General features: G+C 42.9%; 2 long non-coding RNA genes across 5 annotated transcripts in view; both read right to left on the bottom strand.

The window, feature by feature from the left end:
- Positions 1-27,913, bottom strand: part of LOC109549324 (uncharacterized) — a 401,131-nt gene that overhangs the window by 279,174 nt on the left and 94,044 nt on the right. The gene's annotated exons all lie outside the window — the stretch shown is intronic.
- LOC141276294 (uncharacterized) lies at positions 166-27,418 on the bottom strand. Its single transcript, XR_012325566.1, has 3 exons — positions 26,900-27,418; positions 26,299-26,342; positions 166-946 (listed from the first exon to the last, which is right to left on the bottom strand). It is a non-coding gene; the product is annotated as an uncharacterized lncRNA (long non-coding RNA).

The following is a 27,913-nucleotide window of genomic DNA, read 5'->3' as shown; positions in this document are numbered from 1 at the left end:
GCGAGCCCGGACCATTCCACGTCTACCACCTCGGCAAAGAAACGGTGGCACAGACACATCTGACAGGCAGTGACATAAATGACCAGACATTTTTCAGGCCTTGAAGTCACTGAGTCCTCACAACCTTATGAGGTAAGCATTGCTTTTTTTTTTTTTTTTCTGCCATACGCAGGCCTCTCACTGCTGTGGTCTCTCCTGTTGCGGAGCACAGGCTCCGGACGCGCAGGCTCAGCGGCCATGGTTCATGGGACCAGCCGCTCCGCGGCATGTGGGATCTTCCCGGACCGGGGCACGAACCCGCGTCCCCTGCATCGGCAGGCGGACTCTCAACCACTGCGCCACCAGGGAAGCCCAGCATTGCTTTTATTACTGTTGTCGTTATTATTTTTTCCATTTTACTGAGCAGGAGAAACAGAGATACAGAGAAGCTGCTAGGACACCAAGGTCACATAACTACCTAGTGATGGTTCTGGAATCGGAAAGCTTAATGGCTCTGGAGTCCACACTCAATTACATAAGTGCCCAAGGCCATTATTCTTTACTTCCTCTGGAAACTCCCCTTGGCTTTCTAGGCAATTGGAAAATGTAACAACCTTTTACTGTGATATGAATTGCACGGTCGTCTACAATTGGATTTTATGAAAAAAAAAACAACAACTGGAAATCAGAAAATAAAAACCGTGATTCTGATTTAGGTAAAATTAGTTATAATTAGTGTATGTGACCTTGAAATAATACATCTGGGCTTGACTTCCTTGCCGACCATCAGTCTCTGCCATCCTCCTGAGTGTGCGAGCCCTTGACCTGCTACGGATCTTCTATCACTGTGTCCAAAGCCAAGGCATGGCCTCCCAACTTCTTCTTCAGCTCTTTGTACCCATGCTTGGAGACTAACCTGACGGTGTGCTTCCGAACAGATGAAGCTTTAATGCCTCCAAGGAAAGTCCTAGTAGAAAAAACACAAATCACCTTTCCTGGGAATTGGTTTGAGCATCTTTGTAATAAAAGGGAAGTGATCAAACCATTCCCTCCACAAATTGTGCGTGCAACCATTCACATTCACTATCCTTGGGAAAAGGACTTTGCAATATGAATTTTCCAAAAGCACCTGAGTCCATAAAATGCAGTTTCTCAAGCATGAGCCCATTGAGTAGACGTCTTTAAATCTTCTAAAAGCCAATTCTTACCAGGAGGCTCAGGAGGTATTTTCCCAGAATGGGTACAAAGAGCAAGACATAATTACCAGGTTTGGGGTGATTATGCAAAAAAATGAATCTCAGAAAAGAAAGAATGGGCATGTGTTAGGGATAATGAGGTATAAGAAGAGCTGCCTTCGGAGAGGGAGTTTAAGACCCTTTAAGTAAAGTGTCACCATTTTTTAATGAAGAGAGCTACTAAAACCATCCATGGCAACTAATTCTTTAAAAAGCATGTTTTGATCATAAAATCATTCCTGGGATGAAATAAATGTTTGCATTTTCAAAAGCTGTCCAAGAAAATAACCGAACTATATAAAAATAGGGGATTGGTGGAGTAAATGTTCACATCCATAAAACAGAATGTTGCATAGTCATTAAAAATGGTAACCCTGGGAAGACTCAACGGACAGAGAACAACAGACTTGCGGTTGCCAAAGGGGGTGGGGTGGGGGAGGGAAGGATTGGGAGTTTGGGATTAGCAGATGCAAACTATTTATACATAGGCTGGATAAACAACAAGGTCCTACTGTAGAGCACAGGGAACTATATTCAATATCCTGGGATAAACCATATTCTTTTCCATTCATAATGGAAAAGAATATAAAAAAGAATGTATATACGTGTATAACTGAGTCACTTTGCTGTACAGCTGAAATTAACACAACACTGTATATCAATTATGCTTCAATAAAAAATAAATTAAAAAAAAAGATACCCTGGAAACATTTATTGAGTGGAAAGGTGCCAATTATGTATTTTGGATTTAAAAAGAATGTTCCAAAACAACCCAGTTATGGTGCCAATTTGAAATGTCTAAGTGTAAGTGTGTGCATAGCTATGTGTGTACACCAACGTGCTGCTAATTACTTCTGAATGGCAGAGCATCTTATTATCTTATTAGTTTATGTGTATTTTCTTATTTTCCACAGTGAACATGTATTAATTCTATAATGAAATCAAATAGATTTTTAAAGTAACCTAAGCGAGCAGACCCTGTGTGCAATCAACAAGACACGACACATATCAAATGCAGAATTGCTTAAACTGAGGAGTTGTGGGTGTAGATTAACCTTCCTGGGGAAGCTGTTCTGAGTGCTAAGCTGTCGATAAATAACCCTGGCTTGGCAGGCTTAGTATGATCTTCCTGTGGACCTCCGCACACAAGCTGAGAGGGACCAGGTACTCATCTAAGCAGAGGGCCTTACACCAACTCCAGCTGACCCTACGGCAGCTCTGGGAATGAAGAACTGTGAGGCATGAGCTTTTCAAAAAGGTAAAATACAACTTGAACCCACCCATGAAACTTAACCCCATCACCGGCAAGATCAAACTTACAGCTGGGGTCAAAAAGCCTGTTGTTTCTCTCCTAGATTCGCTCTTAAAAAGGAGAAAAGAGCATTAAACAGATCAAGATGAGTAATTCTAGGAAATACATCTACTGAATACTTCACCCTGTTAGTGGCAGAAGTAGTAGAAACCATAAAAGTAAAAGAAGCCGGGCTTCCCTGGTGGCACAGTGGTTAAGAATCTGCCTGCCAATGCAGGGGACACGGGTTTGAGCCCTGGTCCGGGAAGATCTCACATGCCGTGGAGCAACTAAGCCCATGCACCACAACTACTGAGCCCGTGTGCCACAACTACTGGGCCCGTGTGCTGCAACTACTGAAGCCCACGCACCTAGAGCCCGTGCTCCACAACAAGAGAAGCCACTGCAATGAGAAGCCTGTGCACCGCAACTACTGAGCCTGCGTGCTGCAACTACTGAAGCCCACGCACTCTAGGGCCTGCATGCTGAAACTACTGAGCCCGCGTGCTGCAACTATTGAAGTCCGCATGCCTGGAGCCCATGCTCTACAACAAAAGAAGCCACCGCAATGAGAAGCCCACACACTGCAACGAAGAGTAGCCCCTGCTCGCTGCAACTAGAGAAAGCCCGTGTGCAGCAACGAAGACCCAACGCAGCCAAAAATAAATAAATTAAATAAATAAATTTTTTTTAATAATTAAAAAAAAATAGAAGCTGAGGCAGAAGCCACCAAACTATGTCCTAAAACAGCGTTGAATCCTTTAGGATAAGCTCCCAGGATGGAGGGGGGCAGGGAATGTTGGTCTGAAAAACTTCATATCTGTCCTTTTAAAAAATTATTTTTCCAAAGTGCCCTCATGTTTTCTAAATGAAAATGGAGTCAAGAAGTTTCCTGATTACTAAGCCCACAGCTGCGCTCAAGTGAAGCATCGCATACCACCTAACAACGGCCACGCTGGCGGCAGCGCACAAGAGCAGGTGTGCCTTAGCAGTAGCCTCCGTAGACGATAATCCCTGGAACCGAACCACATGGCAGGACTGGCGACACCCTGCGTTCACACCGTACATCCCAGAGCAACTTCCCCCACTACCCATCTCGTCTGACCTTTAAAACTACTCAGGGAAGCATGCAGAGCAGGTATGATGGTTATTATCCCCATTTTGCAGGCAGGGATACTGAAGCTAGTCAATTATTTACAACCAGAAACAGTACTTGGAAATGACATTTCTGACCCCGAAATGACAATGTTTAGCTCTCAAAAACAGAAATACTAGTTTAGTAAATCATTGCTGTATTTGCCACTCTGTAGGATGAAAAAAATCTTAGGATTAAAAAAAATTAAGTTCTAGAATATGTCTTCTTTTTCCAAATATCCATCTACCTCCTTCTGGAAGGCAGTTCCTTTATTTTTTAAATTGAGGTGAAATGCACGTAACACAAAACTATACATTTTAACGGGAACAATTCCGTGGCGCTTCCTGCATTTATAGCACTGTGACACCACCACCTCTATATTGTTCCAAATGTTTTCCTCACCCCAAGATAAAGCCCATCCCCTTGGAGCAGTACTCCCCTCCCCTGGCAACCATCCCTCTGTGTTGTCTCTAGCTGACAACTTTGTACATGTCACATAACCGATGCACATACGATGTGACCTTATTGTGGCTGGCTCCTTTCAAATGGCCTAGTGTTTTCGAAGTTCGCCACGTCGCAGTTTCTATCAGTATCTCATTCCTTTTTATGGCTGGATAATATTCAAGATTTTTCTCCTTTGTCTTTAGCCAGGGAGACTCCACCCTACAAGAAAACTAGGTCAAGGGTATCAGAGCCGTAGTATTCTTGGTTTGCCACACCTGAGGAAGGGTGACTGTTCTATAAGCAGGGGCTAGGTGGAAAACAGGTGCCCTGACCTCTGAGAAGCGCTTGTCTAGAGTTTAGGCTCTGCAACACACAGCTGGTGGGCAGGGTTCGTGCGATGAGACGTTCAGGTGGCCTTCCCCTCCGAGGGAGATCGCATGGCCTCAGCTGGGAGCTGAGAAGCGAGAAACCCCCCTGTGCTTGGCTGTTCACACCTAGGGTGGAATTCCATCACGTTGAGAGATGAGGACGGAGAGAGGAAGTGGGTCATGGGTCAAATGCCAGATTCTCATGGTTTTTACCAAGTTTTAATCTATTTTCTCAAACAAAAGCTTCTTCTTTTGCTGTATGCTCTTGGAACAATTTCCGGAGATTTAGATGATTGTGTTCTTAAACATAATTTTGGCAGTTACGCTTATTTTACTGGGGAGCCAGACCATGAGCTCTTCACGCTGCTGCAGTGGAAGTGGATCTCCACTCTGATATTTTAATGCTGGAGATAAACCTGGTTCCTAAGCAGACCCGGATGAGAAAAAATACACAAAGTGTTTAGAATTGGTAAGAATCCTGATGGCCAGCTAATACAGTAAGTCAACCCCCTTACTTAGCATTTTACAGACTGTTTTCAAATGGAGACTTAGAAACAGAAGCATCCTGGCCACACAGCTACCCAATGTCAGACAGAGGGGTCAAGAGGGCGTCATATACGGGGATATTTGTAGGTTTCACCTTACAACAGTGTTAAATTTGTCATGCAATACGTCTGTTTGTCTGCCTGGACTGTCCTAGTCTCAAGCTTCCTAAGTGGCCTTGATTAGCTTCTCTGTGGTACCCTAATGTTTCTCCATTTGTTTTTAGCTGCAATGCGTGAGACAGTGGAAATAAAACTCATCCAACATTTCACAAGAAAATGTGCTGCGATCTTCAGAACTGTGTCTTTCATCAGTACTCACACCAACCATTCATATGACTTGCTTATGCGTTGTAAATCAATCACATTATAAGCAAAGATAGGTATAGATATGTAAAAATAATAGGGTATTTTTAATTTCCTGTAAGTCCAGAAAAAAAAATAACACATTTGAGAAACGCTTAAATTCAATAGAGAAAACTTACCTTAGAAAGCTGTTTTCTTATAGGACAAATTAAGAATTTAATATTAGATGATGAACCCTACCTTAATACTGTAATACTCTTCTTTAGTATAGTCCCTAAAATATTTGTTACACAATATCAAACATATAGGTCAAAACAGAAGGTATCAGTGTATCAGTCCTTTAAAAAGGAGCGCTCAAGGCCACCATGATGCCTGTGAAATGGGATAGAAAAAAATGAAATTCTGAAAAATATCTATCAAAATGGACTCTGCCTAATAAAATATAAGGGGAAAAAAATCCCAGATCCCACAGATTGACATGCACTTTTGGTAAATGCTTCCGATCAGTGGGCTTTAAAGGTCAAGGGAGATAATCAAAGGATTTGAGGTTTCTCTGCTGGCTACCTATCCAGTGAGCCTTGAGATTCCTCCTCTGCCATCTTTGTAGAACTATGGTACAATTAGGGCTTTTGCACCCTTCAGTTGAAGATTTATGTATTGGGCTTCTGACCACATCAGACACAATTCAATAAAACCACAACATATTTGCACTGGCTTGCATTCACATTATCAAGCTTTTAAAAATCCCTATTGAGATTTCACTTGAAAAGGAAGACATTTCTCAAATGCTAAAGATTCTTGTAACAAAAGAAGCACAACTTCAAATTTTTAGATACAGACTATTTCTTTTCTCTGTAGGCAGAAAAGAGAGAAAGAAAGAAAGGGCCCTGCAGACGAAAAGTTCTACTCACTCATCTGCTAATGTTTTGAGGTTATAAATATTCTTTTATTCCTTAATGTAGAACAAACGTGGACAACCAGCCAGTAACTTGAGAAAGCTGTCTGGACTCTTCCTGAGAACTGTCATTCTCTGTGGTTTAGAGTCTGTGTTTTAGAGAAACATATGTTTTCTTTTTCTTGCCAGGGATTTCTTGTGTCTCAGGAAAGCCACAGAATATAGGGGAGCTTGTGGGCATCTATATCATTTATCACAGGGAAGCTCTGGATAGAGACACTCTGTGATGTGTCAGACAGGGCTTGACACACCAGAAGGGAAGAAATAAGTGAAGTTGTTATCAGTGTTTAGTTACGGAAAGAATCCAGGAATATCTAAAAGGTAAAGTCTGTACATCGATTCCAGGTTGTGGAGTCAAATCTTACAACAGTCATCCAGGCAGTCAGATAGCTTGGTCGAGGCCACAGGAATTCACTGGAGTCCACAGGCGGGCCCAGGTGGTCTAAGACCTCCCTGATATCACATGCGATATTCTGTGTGTCTGTGTACATGTTCATCTTGCATGACTCCTATAATAGGCTACTTGGAGAGTTGCCTTGTTTATTCAATAGGGACTGTGTTATTTCTGTGTAAAAGAAAATTCCCCAAACCTATTAGCTTAAAACAGTAAGAATTAATTTTTGTGCATGAGTTTACGGTCATCTATTGATTTGCACCAGGCTTGGTTGATCAGAGAAGGGCTTGAGCGTGCATTTGTGGACAGCTGGTGGGTTGTCTGGGAACTGGCAGGTCTGGGACAGCCTCACTCACAGGTCTGGCCATTGCCCACCTGGGGCATTAGTGGTGACAGAGCCGTGGCTCTTTCATTGTGCAGCAGGTTGGTTCAGGACCATGGACACGGCAGTAGCAGGGTTCCAAGAGAGAGGAAAGCACTCAAAGCCCACTGAGGTCTAGGCTTGAAACCGGCACGTCGCATTCTGACACATTCTTTTTGCCTAGGTTCAAAAACTAGATAAACACACTCCACCTCTGGGCGAGAGAATATTCAAAATCACACTGCAAAGCTATGATACAGAGAGGAGTACGGAATCGAGAGAGTTTATGCAGTCGCCTCCGTCCTGTCATCCACACCCTTGCCGTGGCCTCATCGTGGGCACACTGTACTTCCCACTCCTTGACTTTATATTTGTCCATTAAGGGTGGAGGTCAAACCACCTGTTCTCAACGTAGGTCTTAAGAGGCCTGTGTGTTCTGCTTGCCCTGTCATACCTGCATTGCTCGAAACAAACAAACGAACAAACAAATCCCAGAAGGAGGATGAGAGAAACCTGGAACGAGACCTGGACATGCAGAATTACAGTGTAGGGAAGATTACCCCTAACACCACAGCCTGAAGACAAGACACCCTACCCGATCCACAGATCTGCGAGAATAAATGGCTGTAGCTTAAGCCACTGAGTCTGGGGATGCTTTGCTACACAGTGTTACAGGCAATAGTGGTAACAGCCAAATGATACTGGAAGGATATTGAAATGCCAAAGATAGACAAGGGCTCTTCCCTCATGGAGCTTAAATTCCATTGGGAAGAGATACACCATGAACAAATAAACAGAATTATGTCAAATGTAATTAGTGCTATGAATAAAATAAAGTTAATAAGAGTTTGGTAAGGGGTTTCTTTCCTTAAGGTGACTAAGAACTTATGAGGCAAACTTCTGTTTTCATTTTTCAATACATATGGGAGCAGCAACATAGCCTCGGTCACAGAAGCCTGTGTTATAGAAAATGGTTGTCACTTTACTACCATTTTTTTCCCACATCTTTATTGGAGTACAAATGCTTTACAATGTTGTGTTAGTTTCTGCTGTACAACAAAGTGAATCAGCTATACGTATACATATATCCCCATATCTCCTCCCTCTTGCGTCTCCCTCCCACCCTCCCTATCCCACCCCTCTAGGTGGTCACAAAGCACCGAGCTGATCTCCCTGTGTTACGCAGCATCTTCCCACTAGCCATCCATTTTTTTTAAGCTTCCCTAATTCCTAAACTTCAGCTACATTTCTGATGATTCTCAATAGAGGAGTTTAATATTAGTGCAGGCATAAAGTGAATAGCATTTGGCAAGCAATCCAATAAATAAAGTTTTAGATTACATAAATATAATCTAAAGCACTACAGGAGATTGTAAGGAAACAGTGCTGCCAACTTGACTTTTTATGATGAGCAAGGTAGGATTTATGTATGCTCCGTGTTTTACTTTCTTGGTCTCTGATGTGCAAATTGAATTTTATGCACCACTGTGCCGAGCTCAAACACACCATTAGGTTTTACTGAAACTGAGTAATTACCACTTCTTGGCTAGAGATACAATTCCCAAACAAAGGGAAGACATCTTAGAGCGATGTTAGCTTGGCTTCTAATAATAAGCATCAGAGAAGAGAACAAAGCTTCCTTACCTACAGTGACTCTGTTTCATCCCTTCCCAGATCTGTGCTGGGAACAAGCCAGCACTTGATAAATGCAACCTGGAACTAATAGGATGCGGGACAGACTTGGGCTAAAGCAAGCTGTATAAACATAGTCCTTGACCACCACTGTTATTCTATGCAGAGTGTGGCCAGTTCCACATGCAAATGACCCAAAGACCTGGTCATTTCTACGCCCTGCCTTCTGCCTGGGACAGGCAGACATTCAGTCCCATCTGTTTCCATCCTTTAGACCTTGAACTATTTCATTAAAACATTCCCATGAAAATAGTTCCCGATTCATCATTTTCATTAGTTTCTTTGCCCTTGGAGACCAACAGCTATCAGAAGTAGTGATATGTTAAAAATTAATTGCTGGGTAAATATTTGGGAAATTACTCTATTTGCAAACAAATCTCTGGTACTACCAACTAGAGTTTCTGTTTCCTAGCTCAAAATCTTCTGGATTAAGGACATCTGCAGGAAAAGAAAACCACACCTTCTTAAGACATCATTCATTGTGATTGCTATTTCATGCCAATCTCGGAGTCACAACCTTTCCTTTGGATATAATCTTACAGCCATTATACATCCCACCGACAATTATTTTCATGGAAGAAAAAGCAGTAACTAGGTTGCTTCAAATCATCCAGAAAAGCATCTGTTACCAGGAGCTGAGGCAGCCACACAATAGTCGCAGAGCCCAGGGGCAACAGGTGAGCAGTCAAATTCTGTTATTCTCCACCAGGTTGAAAATCCTATTTTATTCGAAATCTTTTCTGGGTTTGGACTGTTACGAAGATTCCCAAAAGGAGAATATGCCCCAACCAGACCCAGGCTGAGCTCACGCCTGCAGTCATGTTATCCTTTTCTGGTGACACGGCCCCACCAAGCGCACTCTGGAGCAGCGTCTGTGTCTGCCATCTGCATCTGTCTGGCTCTGATGTAGGGTAGAGGCCACAAGGGCTTGTGCTGGCCCTGAACGAGGAATACCTGCTATTCTGAAGAAAACCCTAAGCACCAAAGGAAAAAGAGGAGATGTCTTGGAAAGCTCTTTAAGTTACACTCAAGTTGAGAGGCCTGAGGAGTGGTGAGGAGCAGGTGGGAGGGGTGGAAGGGGAGGGGAGGAGTGAGCAGGGGCAGAGGCACCCCGCCGTAGGTCTGTCGCTCCAGTTGCAGAGCTGCGAGCCACTCAGGGACGCCACTGCTCCCATCACCCACCCGAGGTTGTTCAAACGCTCAGCAGAGGAGGTCACAGCTCTCGACCACACTGGCTGCTTCTCAGGACGGCGGGACTCCTCTCTCCGGCCCCCGGGGCCTCTCAGGGCCCTTCCTACTGAAATGGCAGTAAATGTGCCATGGAGACAGACTTACACATCCTACCTTCTTTCCTCTTCTACAGCCAACACTACCAGCCATTCCTGCTGCAAATAAGAAATCAGAAAGGTGACCCCCACGGCTTCCTAAGTAGCTCCTGGATACAAATCAAGTACCTGGTGATTTGGGGCCAGGAACTAACGTTATCACCTACCCCGCTTCAGGGCCCGCCCCGCCTACCGCAGGTGTTGCTCTGAAGGGAAAGGGGGTGAAGGGCGTGGGCAGAGAGAAGACAATACGTCAGTGTAGACGTCTGCAGCACCACCACGGACAGTTCTGCCCTGGAACCAGGCTCCCCAGTTCTCACAGTGCACGTGACAAAGACATTTACAAAGACTGCCACCTACCCCTTCCCTTAGAATTCTTCTCAAGTATCATTTAACTCTGTCTACACTCGGGGATCCTTATGACAGTGCCCTGTTCAGGCAGCACAAGAGCAGTGCAGGAACGCTGAGCACCTATGTAACAAATGCCTCTAGCTTGCCTCATCAACACTTGAGTGCAGTGTTATTTCTTTTCAATATAACTGAATTATCTGTGACCTCATTAGCCGTATCACTTGCTTTAGATAAAGAAATGTGTACACACACCCCGCATACAATGCTTAATTTTCATACTTGCTGCAACCCTAGTAACTCTGCTCACTCTGGCCACAGGTGCCCACTCTTAGCTTCATGTTAACTGTTTAAAAACAGAGGTTACAGGGTTTCCCTGGTGGCGCAGTGGTTGAGAGTCCGCCTGCCGATGCAGGGGACACGGGTTCGTGCCCCGGTCCGGGAAGATCCCACATGCCGCGGAGCGGCTGGGCCCGTGAGCCATGGCTGCTGAGCCTGCGTGTCCGGAGCCTGTGCTCCGCAACGGGAGAGGCCACAGCAGAGAGGCCCACGTACCGCAAAAAAACAAACGGAGGTTACAGGGAGCCTCCTTGACCAGTTTAGGCCAGAACTTTGAGACTGACTCCTGGGGGCCATGCATGTTTTTAGAACCACACCTGAAAATCACTCTACCCAGTTACTTGTTAATAGCTTCTAGTTGATTTTAATTCCAAACATGGCTACTGGTCACATACTGTTATCTCTTACGGTAACAGGAAATGCATGTCAAACAAAGAACCATGGACAGGGAACAGAAGCCTTGGGTCTTAGTCTTGGAACTGGTCCTAAACAGCAATGCGGCCTTGTCAAGTCACTTAATTCCTCGGGCCTCAATCTCTTGAAATAGGGTGTTTTAGATTAAATTTCTGAGTTCCCTTCTCGCTGAAAATTGGTGTTTGTGTGTATATGTCTATCTTATAGTAACCAAATAAATCACCTAAAATTAATCACACTCCAGGTTTAAATGATTCCACCATCAACTGGAGTTCAGCAACATTTGTCCTGTACCTGGTTTAATGTTCCAATTTTAATGTGAATTTTCATGACAATTTTCAATACAGATATTCCTATTTTCTACACTGAAAAGCTAGTCCCGTTTAATAACTTCTGTAAACAGAAAGGGAGGAAAGACAATTTTGTGTTCAACCTAAGGATTAAACTGCAAAAAAAAAAGGACAGAGCAGACACAGTTAGAAACAGAACTGGCCAAAACAAAACAATCAATCATGTTCTCCAGAAGTGTTCATCCTGCACCTTGATGCTCCACGGTGCTCTTGCCCAGCTTCTGACGTGCCCATCTTCCCCTCTCCCTCTCACTTCCTCCCCAGATTTCCCTGTTGGCATCAGTTTAGGTCTCTGAGGCTACTGCCCAAAAGCCAATGAGGAAGAGTCTGTTGGTTTGGCATCCTAACTCTGTTCTTGTTTTCTCAAAAAAAGAAATCGTATGTAGCAACAGATAAGGCATTTGAGGAGAGATGTTACGGCGCCTCTTCCTCATGAATGCCCTAGTAAAAGTTTTGCTGAGCTTTGAGTCACTTTTTAACACAAGCTCCTTCTGTGGTTTCTACTTGCAGGTGACAAAGGTGTTCCCAGTGGAGAACAGGGGCAGTCAAAGCTGACTCTGTGGAACTCACGGGGAGGAGTCTGCAGGGGGAATGGCTGGGGAACTTGCACATAGTAAATCCTCAATAAATGGCTGGAGAATTACAAACTGAAACCATAATTTGATGTGCAAAGATACTGGTTTACAAGTTCTACTAAGAATCTTGATGAGCACTGAAAAGCACCATTAACGCCACCTGAGAGCTCTGGAACGGCGTCATCATTTCCTAATGAAACTTGGAAGCTTGATTCATTTGTTCATTGTCAACCCTGCTTGAGAGTTGTATAAATGTGCCCCATGTCCTGCCCTACCATAACTAATCACGAGCCATCCTGCTGTCACATGGTATTTCTTCAATTTGGGAATAAGTTAAAAGGGGTAATATGACCCCAAAACGACAGGATAAGGCACCGCACTGGAAACACTTTAAGTATTAAAGTAACACCATACATCTACACCCACTTTCTATTCTGAAAAGCTACCACTTTGATGCGCTTTTACGACCTCTTAGAACACTATGGTGACAGCCGTTAAGATTTTATTTTCAATGTTACTAAAATCACCATGAAAATGTCCCTACTTAGATTAATAGACTAGGTCCTGACATTAAGAACACCAAGCAGAACGACAGTACATCTATCCAAAGACCCCTGTTTTTAGAGGATCTTTGTGCGACACATTCAGTCTCATTCTACTTAGGACAGTCATATTTCTTCATTAGCTTGTTTGTCCATAGGTTTCCAAATTAAATGCAATTACTTAAAAGGAATCAATAACACAGCTAAGACAGTTCAGACCATGGTTGGTTCCTAAAATAATTCTCAATCTGTTTTACCAGAATAATGTCTAGTCAACTTTGAAGAATATTTTAAGAGGCCCTAAATCAGATTAAGTGCTGGCTTTCGGATCTTGCTATCTCGGAATGCTGCCAGATGGCAATCTCTGTGATTGAGTCATTCTGCATTAGGGGAGCTTGTTCCGATGATGTCCAAATGACTCATGGCTTCTAATTCTCTTAAAAAGAGCCACGAGACCTGCAATGTTAATTACATTATGGGACAGAGTGGTGCAGTATTTAATAGAGATGGGTCCAAATTATGCATCGCAGGCTCCCGTCTGCAGAGTCATCTGGGGGTGTAGATTTGTCCTCACAATGAAGGCATCTTGCTCTCACGGCACCAGGGTTGTTCGTTTTTCACTTTGCAAATATATTTTTAACAAATGAAATACTAGCTAACATGACCAGAGTAATCAGAAGATGTGCAATTTGTCCTCCTCTGGCCCTGGCGGCAGGAAAAACAACCATGCTGGGCAGTAGCTGCTGGGCGCTTAGATGGAATACGGGGTATAGATTTCATTCTGAAAGGAGCGTATTATAGGAAACGGTCGTTTCCTCTGAGTGTGATAAATCTAGTGGACAGCCTGCTCCAGACGTTTGTTTGATGGAAGAGTTTGCTATGCCTTACCCAGACACTACCCACATCCATCAGGGACCGCTTGATTTCTGTGTTCTTAAAGGAAGGACACAAAGGAGTTTTGTTTAGTGAAATTTATCAGGGAATACTGAGCTTTAGCCGCAAGAAAATCTTTTCCACTTCTCATTGCACACCCGGCTTCGGTGGACGTGTGCCTTTGCTGACACAAAGGAATCAGATTACAGCAATCCGAGACCTATATTCCCTGTGGCTGTGCGAGCTGTACAGACAGTGGGCTCTCCTCTCCACTTACCCAGAGCCTGCTGGGTCATGAGTGGTCAAATGTTGTGAGAGGGTCTTGGATTTTTCCAGGCTCATAGATAGAACTCATTTAGTTTAATTCTGTTGAAGAAAAAAGACAACCCCTAGCACCACCTGAGTCCCAGGAGCATCTTAGAGACAGGAGACAATACGAATCAATACCAGCTGATTAATCTGCAGGCTTTTCTAGGTACAAACCTGTGAAACCAGAGCCAGGATGCTGGACTCTGCTGAGTTCGCGATCCCACCACCTCAGACCTTCTGAGTAACAGCAAACAAAGGGAGGGGACCACGGAGAATGGCTTTCCTGAAGCAGGGAGACCACTACCGTGGGAGAGAAAGCCCAGCATCTGAGACAGGGAGAGAAGGGAAGAGCAGCAGGAGAATTCCTGGAGGGATGGAAACAGTGGTCACAGTAAAGACAGAGCCTGGGGATTACAAGCCACTTTTAAGCCTATTCTGCATAGATTCCCGTGGCCCTTGGGAAAATCACAATAGTTTTATTTCACTTTATCTAAACTACAGAAACAGTTCATAAAAATATAGAAGTAGTAGAATTAAAGCAAAAGTACTCCTTAACTGACCTCCCTCAAATTCCAGGAACCTCCCCAGGGGTCCCCTTCGTGATCAGGTTAGTACCTCTCCAGGCCTCCTCAGATGCTTGGGGGCTGGGGGGAGCGAAATCAAAAGCCAGCTTGTGCCCACGTGCTGAAACGGGTGCCCTAGCGTGAGGCTGCCACTGCCCGGAGGAAGTGACCCCTCTTCTAGTCCATCAAAGACAAGCAGGGGCTCGGGACTCTTCCAGGATCTCTGCTGTGCAGGTACACGCATTTATATGATTCAGATACGTCATGCAGCTTTTTATTAGGCACGTGGTTCTGTAACCTGCTTTTTAAATTTATTTATGTTTTCTTGCGGTTTTACTGACACATCATTGGCATACAGCACCGTGTAAGTTTAAGGTGTACGGCATGATGACCTGACTTGCATATATCACGTAATAATTATCACAATAAGTGTAGTGAACATCCACCATCTCATATATTAGATATAAAATTAAAGAAACAGAAAAACATTCTTCCATGCGATGAGAACTCTTAGGGCTTCCTCTCTCAACAACTTTAATGTGTAACACGTATCAATGAATTCAGTAAAGTTGCAGGATGTGAAATTAGTATACAGAAATCTGTTGAGTTTCTATACGCTAACAACAAACTATCAGAAAGAGAAATTAAGAAAACAATGCCATTTACAATTGCATCCAAAAAAGTAAAATAAAATACCTAGGAATGGATCTAACTAATGAGGTAAAAGACCTGTACTCCAAAAACTATAAGACACTGATGAAAGAAATTGAAGATGACACAAACAGATGGAAAGATATACTGCGTTCATGGACTGGAAGAATATTGTTAAAATGTCCACACTACCCAAGGCAATCTTCAGATTCAAAGCGATCCCTATCAAAATACCAATGGCATTTTTTCACAGAAGTAGAACACGTAACTTGCTTTTTTAACACAAAAGTATATCTTGGAAGCTTGTCCAGGTCAATAAAATATAGGATGACCTCATCCTTTTATCTGCATTTTTTATATTGACCTATAACCAAGACTCCCCCCTGCCCAAAATCAATTCAGGCTGTTTCCAACATTTTTTTTTTTTTTTTTTTTTTGTGGTACACGGGCCTCTCACTGCCGTGGCCTCTCCCGCCGCGGAGCACAGGCTCCGGATGCGCAGGCCCAGCGGCCATGGCTCACGGGCCTAGTCACTCTGCGGCATGTGGGATCTTCCCGGACCGGGGCACGAACCCGCGTGCCCTGCATCGGCAGGCGGACTCTCAACCACTGCGCCACCAGGGAAGCCCATATTAAACTGTATTAAAATATAAAAATTGCTAGAAAGTCAGGCTCAAAGAAGAGAAGAATTTGAGGAATTCAATGACTTCTCACTTTCCTGCTGTGCTTCCTGTTAGCCTGAGCCTGAATGGAAGCAGTCAGTTATACGTTTCTCCTTCACAGAAAGTGAGAAACACAGATTTCCCAGGAAAACCAAAATTCTGAAAGAAGTTTCTGGCGTGGAAGTCCACAGCAACATTTTTATAGCAAATGTAATAATGGGTAATATGTATGGCTTTTATTTTTGGTGAAGACTTACAACAAAAGTTGAATCAGTTTAAAATCAAGCTAATGAAAATGATTCTGTTGTCCACTGAGCCACCTTCTGGTGACCCAATGCAAGACAGACCCAATTTTTTTTTTCAGAGAAAAACAGGAGTGTGCCGTGGCCCACAAATATGACGGCGGTTTTCTAAAGGTCTGGTGAATTGTCCAGGTTCGCATCGTGTAAGCACTGCTTCTGGCTGCCACGTGCAGACAAAGAACGAGAAACTGCTGGGTGCACCGTGAGTCCTCCGCACACACCTGCAGAGCTGAGTAAGAGCCGTCCCTCCAGGACGTAAACGGACCCTTGGTGGCGGCTAGGACAGAATGCCTTTGGTGCATCCCGCCGGAAGCCACACCCCCTTGCTGGGAAGCTCTCCGTCCCAGCCTGGAATTCGGGGAATGCTGCTGCTGATGGGAGCACGGCGGCGTCTCACGAGTTTTAGCGTTATTTTGCTTTTCTTCTTCAGTGTCCCCAAAGCTCTTGGTCTGGGTCCTGGAGCAGAACACTTTTGTGATAAATTGACCTTAACTGAGCCAGTGTATGGGCTAAGTTAGATTAAAAGAGCCTTTGGCTGCCAACAAATCCATTTAGAGATTTAAAAATATTTACCTCTTGCTAAATATGACAAGCGCCGCACATTTAGTCAGAATGACAAATTTTTCTCAAGGAGCTGCAATCCGCTGGAATAGTTTCCACAGTATGAAATACAACCTAATATTCTAAAAGAAAAACATTGTGAGGCATTTATCATTCCATCCCCTGCCCCCACAAAAAAAAGAAAAACTTTTCCTTCTTTGACTCATCACCTAGGTCCCAAGCTACTACTTAACGCAAACGTCTTGACAACATACAGCACCCACTCTCAGCGGGTCCTAGCTATGCTGCACACTTCGGAAATTTTGATTGAAGTGCTGCCTTTTTATACATCTCATTTCTCATGGATAACAACTATGAGGATTCATTTTGGGATCAAAATAGAACATTTCGATGCTAGACTCGACACCATCACTGTCTGTAACTGCCAAAACAAAAACTGATGGGACGACAGATCATCTCATTGAAAGGGCTTCGCTTCAGTGGTCTGGAACCTGCAAGCAATTTAGTCACACTGGCTGCTGGTCGCATCTAGTATCAGGGCATCATTCAAAACGATACAGACACATTAAATACGGCTTTTCTTTATGAAGTAAAGTCCATGAGCTCATTAGCCATGGACAGGCGCTGGGTCTCACATAAGTAAGATCACTTTTAGTAGACTGAGGGCAAAACTATCTCATGATTAAAGGATCTTGTACAGGATACATTTGATTTTATTGGGTCGGCCAAAAAGTTCATTCAGGTTTTTCTGTAACATCTCCAACACTACTGGAAATAAATATTTGAAGGAGAAAATGGTACTTTATTATATCATTATTGCCAATTTACAGTCATGTTCGTTTTAATTCAGACTTTTCATCTTATTTACAGCTATTATAATAAAATCAAGCAAAGATTTCACAATAAGACACTATATACGTGGGCCACCTTTCCTTTTTACATACAAGTCAGCCAGGAGCACCGTTTCAAGCCAGACTTCCTGTGATTTAGTGACGGTAGAAGCGGGTATTTGTATTTCCACTAAGCAGATCTGTAAGGATGTTCGTTCATGCATCCCACAAACGCTGACTGAGTGCCACTTTCCTATGGGGACTGTGCACAAGTTCCATTCGACTGACCAGGGGCAACATCACGCATTAGGGAACAGGGTTTCAGAAGCCCTCACCCTGGTTTTCTATCCCTCTGCCTTCAGGAAGTACTGGAGAGGCCCCAGCACCCAGGTTTCTTCTCTATTCCATTTCCCCATGCCCCAGAGAGAGAATCTGATTACAGAAACTAATTCAAGTTCTACTCTTATGCATATAAACGTGATTTTATATGCAGAGCTCAAGGTCCTAACACTTGATTTTCTCTCCCTGATCAGAAGACAACGACTCAAATAGTAACTAGGAAGGGACACTCCAGAAGCCAGGACCCAGGGTCTCTGCGGACTGGGGACAACCCACTGCCTCATCAAGGATATCCTTTCCCAGGAGAGCTTGGCTTTTGCTACGGGCTGAATTGTCTCCTCAAAATGCACATGTTGAAACCCTAACTCCCAGTATGACTCTTCCTTGGAGACAGGATCTTCAAGAGTTAATTCAGGTTAAATTAGGTCATAAGGGCGAAGCTCTGATCCACTGGCACTGTGGCCCGATAAAAAGAGGAAGAGAGAAATCTCTCTTCACCGTGACAGAACACAGCAACAGCCAGGAAGAGCATCCTCGCCAGAAGACGAGCCCTGTCGGAACCTCCACCCTGGACTTTTCCGCCTCCAGAAGAGTGAGAAGATAAATTGCTGTAGTTTGAGCCATCCAGACTACGGTATTTTGTTATCCAGCCCAAGCCGACTAAGACAGCTTTCATCAGGGGTTTTTTCAGAAGAAAGATAAAAATTTATTGTGAAACTGAAGGAGCCCTGGAGGAAGCTGGAATATTGTACAAAGTGTCCCAACCTGATAAATAATATTAGCTGTTATTTATCGAATAACTAAAGCCAGGCACCGTGCTTTGCGGGCACACACACGTGCACGCACACGCACACACACACACACGCACACACGATCCACATTAGGTCCTCAAAGTAACCCTATCAGATTGATAGTATCTCCCCCATTATGCTAACTGATGAAATTGAGTCTCAGGAGTGCTGATCCACTTGCCAAAATGTACACAACTAGCGGGTCCAAACCCCCAAGGTCTGCCTTTCCAGCCATTAACTTACAGCGATTCTAGGCAGAGCACCCGTCTTTGGGGTTACTTAAGGATGCCTTTTGTGCTCTATGCCTTCAAACCAATCAGAACCAGCCTGAGCCCAGGTCCCTGTCGAGCCCAGGTCCCTGTCGAGCCCAGATGTGTCCATTTCAGGCAGTGTTGGGCCCTGGGAGGAGGAAAGCCCCTCAAATCGGGGTACGTAGGAAGCTGCAAACCCGACCTGCATATATTCTGTCTTTTCAATGTTCACCAACAAGATAAACTCCTGAATGGACTGTGGGGAAACCTCTGGGGACCCAGCACAGAAGCATCTGAAAGGAGTCACCGAATCATACTGTTATGGGTTTTGCCTTTTTCCAGCCTCTGTAATCATCACACTTCCATTGCCTGGAGGAAAAGCCCCCAAGCACAGAGTCCAGTGCAGAGAACCAGGGAACTCGCCCACTTAGCATCTCAGGAGCCACCTGCTCGCAGGCTCTGAGTGAGTCAAGCTGTCTTTCCGGGCAACAGCCTTTCTGTCCTGAAGCAACAGTGCATGGCTGGAAACTTAACATCATCCAGTTAATGCAAAGTATTTCCTCTGCCCCTAGCTGAGCCCGCTCTGAATATGTGCCAAAATAGCTATTTGCAGTGATTAAAAGTGAGACGCCCGAGCTGAGATTCCGTCGGGACCAGAGAGAAGCGCCTTTCCACCCTGGGCTCATCGACACTGACGGAGGCTGGGTAAGGAGCCTGGTCAGGCGTGGAGCAGAGACCCGCAGAGCGGGGGCTCAAGAGCGTTTCTTCTGATTTACCCACCAGATGCACGGGGTATGGAGAAGTCAAGCAGAGGATTTTGTCATCTCGCTCTTTTCGAGGAGGGGCCAGAGACGAAACAAAGCAAAATCCTAACTCTGTCTATTGTAAATGGACTTCATCTACTTTGGAAACAAAGCCAGTTCAAACTACTGTCACTGGCGTGTGAGCAAACCTAGACTCACCTGATTGCGGGCAGCAGCCCACGCTTACTACTATGGAACTCAAGGAAAACTTGTCCCCAAATGGTGCTGCCTCGGCTCTTCCCGGGAGCGTCCTAGACTCTCCACGGCCACAGGACCATAACTAGAAGGCACAGAGGGCAGCGTGCGTCCTGTATTCCAGCCTAACTTTGTTGGGTCCTGACAACCTTAACATTGAAACCTGGGCTAGTCTTCCTGGAATAACCAATCTAATTCCAGGGAAAGGTTAACATCAGGCCAGAGCTGATCTTCTCATGGTAATACTTGAAAATAGAGTTAAGGAAAGTATGGAACGTCGTGTCCGTCTTGTTTGCTGTGCACATTTTTTTTCCTGCAGGGAGGCACCTGAATTTGGGGAGCCGTGAGTTGTCACAGCTCTGTTTTACAACAATGTAAAAATGGTGGGAAACATAAGGTGGCTCCCACACTGTCATCCACGGCTGGTCCCCGTGTCCCACACCAATGAGGGCACGAAAGACCCGGGGTAACACATGCCGTGTGAGGCTGGAATGCCATGTGGACTGTGCTGGACCCCTCTCTAAGGCGAAGTGCATGCGGTATGAGATTAATCCCTACTGCTTCTTCCTGAGTTAGGCTGCCAGCAAGAGTGAACCCCTACTCACTGCAATGCCGCTGACCACTCTCCTTTCATCATGGCAACATCTGGGGGCCAAATGAGCCACATTCATTCTATTTTGTGATTTAAGTTAGCCCAGAAATTGACTTAGAAATCCCAGGTAAGCTTGGTGTTCCTATTGACTTTGAACCTGCCTTATTTTCCCAGGAATCAAGGGGAGAGGCAGCCAGAAGGGCTGAGGATTTTCCAAATTTGATCCAATTCTCAGTCAAATGTTCAGAATCAAATGATAACACAGGGACTTCCCCAGTGGTCCAGTGGGTAAGACTGCACTCCCAACGCAGGGGGCCCAGGTTCAATCCCTGGTCAGGAAACTGGATCCCACATGCATGACACAACTAAGAAGTCCACAACCCCGTGTGCCTCAACTAAGACCCGGTGCAGCCTAAATAAATAAATAAATAAATATTTAAAAATAAATAAATAAATGATGACACAGAGAAGACCCACACAGGACCCTCTTTTTATTCATAGCAAGTTATGAATCTGTCCTCTTGGGCATTTTTACACTGTCATCATACACAGTAATCCTGGGAGTTACCACACAGTTATCCCTGAAATAAAAACTAGCACAACTGATGTTCACAGAAGCTGTGCCCGCTAAAGGGACTGAGCTCAAGCTTAGAAGAGCTGATGGCTTCTCTGAAGAGGGAGCCCAGTCACAGCAAAGATAGTACATTTAATGTTACCCGACATCACCGTACACATTCTCACACCATAGGCTTCGTGAAAGTGGGGAGAAAACTACATGAGTCCTCAAAATGAGGCTCAGCGTATCAGTCAGCGTTCAGTCAGGAAAATGGAAACCACTACTTTTGCTACTTGCCATGTCAGGGAAGCTGATTCACAGGAACCCAGTGGAAGGTCACCACAAACCTCATGCCCCAGCCGCCTGTGGGTCCACCTGCAGCCGCCAAAGGGCAGTAATTGTCTCCCTTTCTTTCCCAGCTTCCAAATAGCATTCAGGTGACTCTTACTGGTGAAACGTAGGCCAGAAATGTCAAAGGAAAGTGGAAAATACCGTTTTCAGGTTTCTAGCCATTGGGACACAAGTTAGAGTTTAGAAGATTTGAGATGGTTCTAAGTATCAATGGACAACATCTAGCAAACTCAGAAAGACAAACCACCCCAGGAGGTATTTGCCTAAACGATATCATTGAAAGGTAAAGGTCTAGAGAGAGCGGCCAATTATAAAATGAACAAGATGATAATACAAAGCCTAGCAAGCAGGTAAACAACTAAAAGAAAGATAACGGAGGAAGGAAGGAAGGGAGAAAAATAACAAAAGAAAAGTGAGGAACTAAGAAGAACTCATTCTGGAAGAAAACATTACCCAGGGGAGGGTTATAAAACCTACAAACGCTTTAAGCTATAGAAGAACTTAAGAATACAAACTCAATAAAACTTGAAGAATTCCAAATCTAGATGATCAAACAAAAGAATAAGATGAAAAGAAAAACAAAATCTTAGAGTGAAGAGAGAAGCTGAAATTAAACGGCCAGTAGAGATTTAATTGCTGTATTAGAAAAAGCAAGTATATAAATAGACTTGCTACAAATGCAATGACTGAAATTCAGGAGAAGCCTAAGATAATCAGGGAAGGTAGAAGAAACATGGAAAAGAATCAGATGACAGACGTGGGGAATTTCAGACCTGGCATTTCAGGATAATGGAAAGCCTTATTTTTCATCTCCCTACTTCCCCCAAAACACATGACATCTACAAGGAGGACAAATTCAGCATTTCTACAAAACTGAGAAAACGCAATCATCAAATTACCTGTAATTAGAGAGAAAAAAACAAAGGAAAGGAAACCGGGTATTCTTACCGTAGCAGTCCTCTAGGTGTGAAGCGTGGAGAAGAGAAGCTTAAAAGACTTCGTATAAAACAGCAGAAGACCACCTTCAGAAGAGAAATTGCAAGAATAAATGCCCAAATAAGGAACCCAGACCAGGACTTCATAGTTTATAGCCTTATATGGAGAAAGGGACCAGAGGGGCAGCTTAGAGGAACTACTGCTTTTAGAAAGAATTAGATGCACACGGAGGGGATACACCTTGGAGAAGACCCAGTGAGAAAGGAGGAAATGAAAGGGAGAAATTGAGAATGTTTCAGAAATGAAAGACACGCCAACTCTTCCCTTCCTTACCCACCACCAACACCTCCATCCACAAAGCAGATGGCACAGAGGGGCACTGTCGGACTAGGAACCCTGTTCATGAAACGAGTGGAATAAAGAACAGCAGATCACCCTGGTGTAAAATGACTGCAACGTCCGGGAAATAAATACGTACATACATTTAAAAAAACCTTTTCTGCTGATGAAAAGACTTGACCAAAAAACTCAACACAAGATGGAAGAAAACTGTAGTAAACATCTTCAGACTATACTAAATAGCCTCAGTCAAGAATCTGGGCATGTGGTAAAATGTCTTCAATCAGAAATACAAAAGCAAAGAACAGAAACATACAGAAGAGCAGGAAGAAATGAAATGGGAGTTGATTAGATTCAGGAAATGAATAAAAGATAAAACAAAAGCATATAAAATTACGATTAAATTGCAAGGTACCAATAAAGACATACTCAAATAAAAACTTAATAGAGGCATTAAGAAAATTTTTTAAAAAAGAGAAATATGAGCTAAAAAGGAAATTAAAGTACCAGAAAGAAAGTGGACAGTAATGGAAGACAATGGAACAAGGCTGCATGTATATATAACAGTTGTCCTTGAGGAGAAAAACCAAAACAACTGAACAGAATATTTAAAACTATAAATCAAAAAAATCCCAGAAATAAAAGAGAAGTAACCCAACATATATTCTAGTAAAGGTATTAAACTTTAAAGATAAAGACAAAAATATTTTGTGTCTCCAGACAAAAAAAAGAAAGAAAGATACAGTAAGAAAGATGGGGAAAGGGAGGGAGGACAGAAGAAAGAGAAAAAAGAAAGAAAGGATTTATAAAGGCAGAGGAATCAGACTGAGATTTCTCAAAATAATATACAAAGAAAGGCAACAGGGGAGTATAATTTTCAAGAAACTTGAGGAATGAAAACCAAGGATATATATGCAGCCAAACTTCCCTGAAGGTAGTAAAGTTATAGAAAAGCAGTTTTTCATCTGCCACAATTCAGGGAATACGTACTTTCAGACAAATCTACCAGAAGATGGCTTTTTATCCAGCCGAAGGATGGCTCCTTGGGACTCTGCAAAAGGACTTATAATGAACATTTCATATTTTTAATTGAAGAGCTAAGAACAATAACAGGGCACGGTCATGAATTCAAGTATAACAGGAAATTTTGTTCTAGTGAAGGAGGAAAGTGCAACTGAAAACAAGGCGGGACAGAAGAGAAAAGGGAGAAACTAGGATAAGCTCAGTGACTGTGGTCAGTGGGAGTGAGCGGGTACCACTGAGGCTGACAGATGGTGAAGAGTTAAGTTAGAAAGCCGGGTTGCGAGGGCGGCATTAAGGGCGCTCTAAGAAGCACTAGTCCAAAGGTAACCACTAAAATAAATATTTATACCTGCTCAAATATCAAAAGAAAAAATTTAAAGCAACCATAACAAATAGAGAAATAGACACAGTAAATATAAAATAATAGGGGAACTTCCCTGGTGATCCAGTGGTTAAGAATCCACCTTCCAATGCAGGGGACACGGGTTCAATCCCTGGTCAGGGAACTAAGATCCCGCATGTCGTGGGGCAACTAAGCCTGCACACCACAACTACTGAGCCCGCATGCTCTAGAGCCCGCCCACCACAGCTAAAGAGAATATAAATGAATAAATAAATAAAGTAGTAAGCAAATTAATTACTGCATAAAATAATAAGACAAAATTGGGACCAGTATAGTAGTCATATCAATAATCGTGACTAGGACTAATGTGCCCATAAAAAGAAAAAGATTTTCAAATTGGCCCATAAAACAAAATACAACTCTCTACTAAAGCACACTTATAATGCAGTGATTCAAGAACGCTAAAAGTAAAGACCTGAATAAAAACATCTTGGGCAAAGAAGCAATAAGAAGCCAGCGGCTGCAATCCTGATACAAAACAAAGTAGAATTCAAGGCAAATGAGTCAAAGAAGGACATTTTGTAATATTTAAAGGCACCTTCCACATAAAGATCTGGTAGTGATGAATAAGTATGCACTAAATAACACAGCAACCACATACACAACACAAAAATTACAGGTGATGTAAAAAGAAACAGAAACACAGTAACAATCGGATATTTTAACATATCACTCTGAACATGAGACAAAACAAGTAGACAAAAATTAATGTAGGATATAAAAGATTGAAACAATACGATCAATAAGATCGACCTTTTAGATATACAGCAATCACCTTATGCTGATAAGAAAGCACAATGTTTCTTTTCAAATGCACATCAAACATTTATAAAGACTGGAAATATACTAGGGCACTAGTAGGAACTTTTAGGAAAGGCTTTCTAATGATGACTAAAATTCCAGATTCCGTAAAGAAAAATTGATAAGTTTTACTACCTAGTGGTGAAAAAACTGCACAGTAAAGCACGTCATAATCAAAAGACATGACAAACTGAGAGAAAATATTAGCAATGTACGTTACAGATAAGAGACTAGTTTCCCTAATTTACAGAGAAGTTTTCAAAATTAAGGGGAAAATATTTCTGCTTCCAAGCAAGATGGATGATTTTACACTCCCCTGAAATAACTATTACACAGCAGGAAACATATGTGAGAAAGAAAAAGGTTTTCAAGACACACTCCTCAAGCAGCAAAGGGCAGTGGTTCCTGATATATGAGAAACAAGCAAGGTAGGTTATATTGTCATCCTGGTTCACAGCCCTGAGTGGGTTTCCAGGAGCACCTGGTGGAGCTGGTGATCTCCCAGAGCTGGGCAGGTAGAGCTGAGAACCAGGGGTTAGATAAAAGATAGCAATGTAAAATTTACTGAAGTTGATAACTGTACTATTTTTAAATAAGATAATATCCTTTTCTTAGGAAAGATACCCTGAAATATCTAGGGATCAGAGCCATAGTTATGTAAATTATCCTCCAGTGGCTGAGAAATAAACTGATCTGTGTACGTGAGGGGGGGAGGGAGGGTGCACACACGTACAGCAAAAGAAAGTTTTTCAATAATTATTTACATAATGAATAGAGGATTTTCAAAAGGAATAAAAACTGATGTCTTGGACAATAAAAAGAAATAAGAAAAACTGTGGAATTTACATGATGTTAGGAAAAAAATCATATTTTACTCAAAATTAATATGGATTTAAAGTTTTTAGAATTTTTCTAATCAGCACTTGCAAATTCTTTGTGCTATATTTGGCGATTCTTGGTTCTTCCAAGAGTAATTATAACTAAAATTCTAGAATCCACTAGTTTTGACAACACGTAAATTAAATTTGTTATAATCCAATTATGGAGCGACAACTCTGGTATTATAAAGCATATCAAAATTTAATTTAAAGATACGCTTATGTATGCATAGATTTGACCAATTCTTCGTGGGTCAAATCTCTATCAAAGACTTGAATATTCAGAAACCATAATTACCGAAGAATATTGTTTTTTGTTTTTGAGGTATGAATTATTCATTTTATTTGTCTGAGTACTGCAGAATTTATATTGAAAACTTGCACTATAAATTCAATATACAGCATCCAAGTAATTAGCACAATGACAGATTCATGGGCAGAGGAGCAACTTTCCCCTTGTGTGGTGGTTGAGTAATAGTAGTTTCAGAAAGAAATATAAGCAGTTTGAGCTAAAATAACAAAACCTGAAGCAAAACAAAATGCAATACCATTTACCACTATATTTTTGATTCCCCACTACAGTTTGTTTTATTCGTCATACATCATAACTCAAGCTAGTGCATTGCAACAGTACTGGATGAAGCCACGCTCTCAACCCCAAACTCCCTTTTCCATAGTGATACTGCATACATACATATTCTTTAGGTCCAACTCTTCTCAAATTCTGATTGCCTCTACCTGTAAAGAATTGGAAAAGACTTCAGACTACCCTTACCCTGGGGGGAGAGGTGATAAGAAAAAATATCTTCATTTATCAGCTGAAAGGGTTCTAAGAAATAGGACAATATTCCCAGCATGCTTTTGAATGACCGTATATGACAGAACTTAATTTTCTTCTAGTGCTTAGATCTGCAGTCCTAAGTTTTTAATAAAAAGTACCTGGGGTGACCTCATCAAGATAGCGATGTAGGTCATTCTCAGCTCTAGCCCCCCTCCCAAGAAGGCCAACTAGAAACTACCCATGGGCACGACACCATTAGGAACATCGCAGAACCCAAGGGGGAGGCTGAAGCACCCCCTGGACAGCAGAGATCCAGAGGACACTTAGCAGGGGAAGCGAGCGGCCTCCTTTTGACCTCAGAGCCCATCCCCAGGCCGGCACAGGGCCACACTGAGAAAGCACATCCCGTCCCCCGCACCCAGGGCTTCTCCAGTGGAGAAGAGAGAACCCAAGGCGGACATCCCGTTTCCCCACTGTTTCAGGAAGCTTCCCGAGAGGTCCGCTCAGGCCTCACCTTACAGAGCCTGACCACTGGGGGTCAGACAGAGAGAAGGGAGGCAGGGCTTACAGCCACCAGTGCTCAGATCTTAGCGGACCGCGTTCTCGCTTGCAGTAGTGCATGTGAGAGTGGAGATCCCAGCCGGCAGAAGACATAGGGGATAAGCTTCTCGACAGGGACCTTGGCAGTGAAGTTCTGGATACAATATCAGAAGCACAATCAACAAAAGCAGTAATCAACAAGTGAGACCATATCAAACATAAAAGCTTCTGCCCAGTGAAAGAAACAACCCACAAAATGAAAAGACATTCTACAGAATGGGAGACAATATTTGCAATATAACAGATAAGAGAGTAATATCCAAAATATACAAGGAACTCATAGGACTCAACAGCGAATAACAATACTAATAATCCAATTAGAAAACAGGCAAAGGATGTAAGGAGTCATTTTTCAAAAAAAAAAAAATACAAATGGCCACTGGGTACATGAAAACGTGCTCAACATCACTAATCATTAGGAAATGCAAATCAAAACCACAGTGAGCTATCACCTCACACTTGTTACAATGGCTATTATCAAAAAGGCAACAGACACCAAGTGCTGGTGACGGCCTTGTGAAATAGGAATATTTGTATGGTGTTGGTGGGAATGTCAACTGGTGCAGCTACTACGAAAGAAAGCATGGAGGTTCCTCAAGAAATTAAAAATACAACTACCGTATGATCCCAAAATCTCACTTGAGGTATATATCCAAAGGTGAATTATACTGCAAAGAACATGGAGGTAGAGATATCTCTGAGAGTGTGATTTCATTTCCTTTGGCTATATATATTATATATATTTTGGAATATTATTCAGACATTTAAAAAGAAGGAAATTCTTCAATTTTCAGCAAGATAGATGAACCTTGAGGGCATTAGGCTTAGTAACATAAGTCAGACAAAGAAAGACAAACACTGTATGATCTCATTTATGTACAGAAAAAAATTTTTTAAACTCACAGAAACAGTGAATAGATTGGTGGTT

Source organism: Tursiops truncatus, chromosome 14 (assembly GCF_011762595.2).
Source record: "Tursiops truncatus isolate mTurTru1 chromosome 14, mTurTru1.mat.Y, whole genome shotgun sequence".
Taxonomy (NCBI): Eukaryota; Metazoa; Chordata; class Mammalia; order Artiodactyla; family Delphinidae; genus Tursiops; species Tursiops truncatus.
Note: the sequence above shows the minus strand (reverse complement) of the source record. Positions and strands in the feature narration are given on the sequence as shown.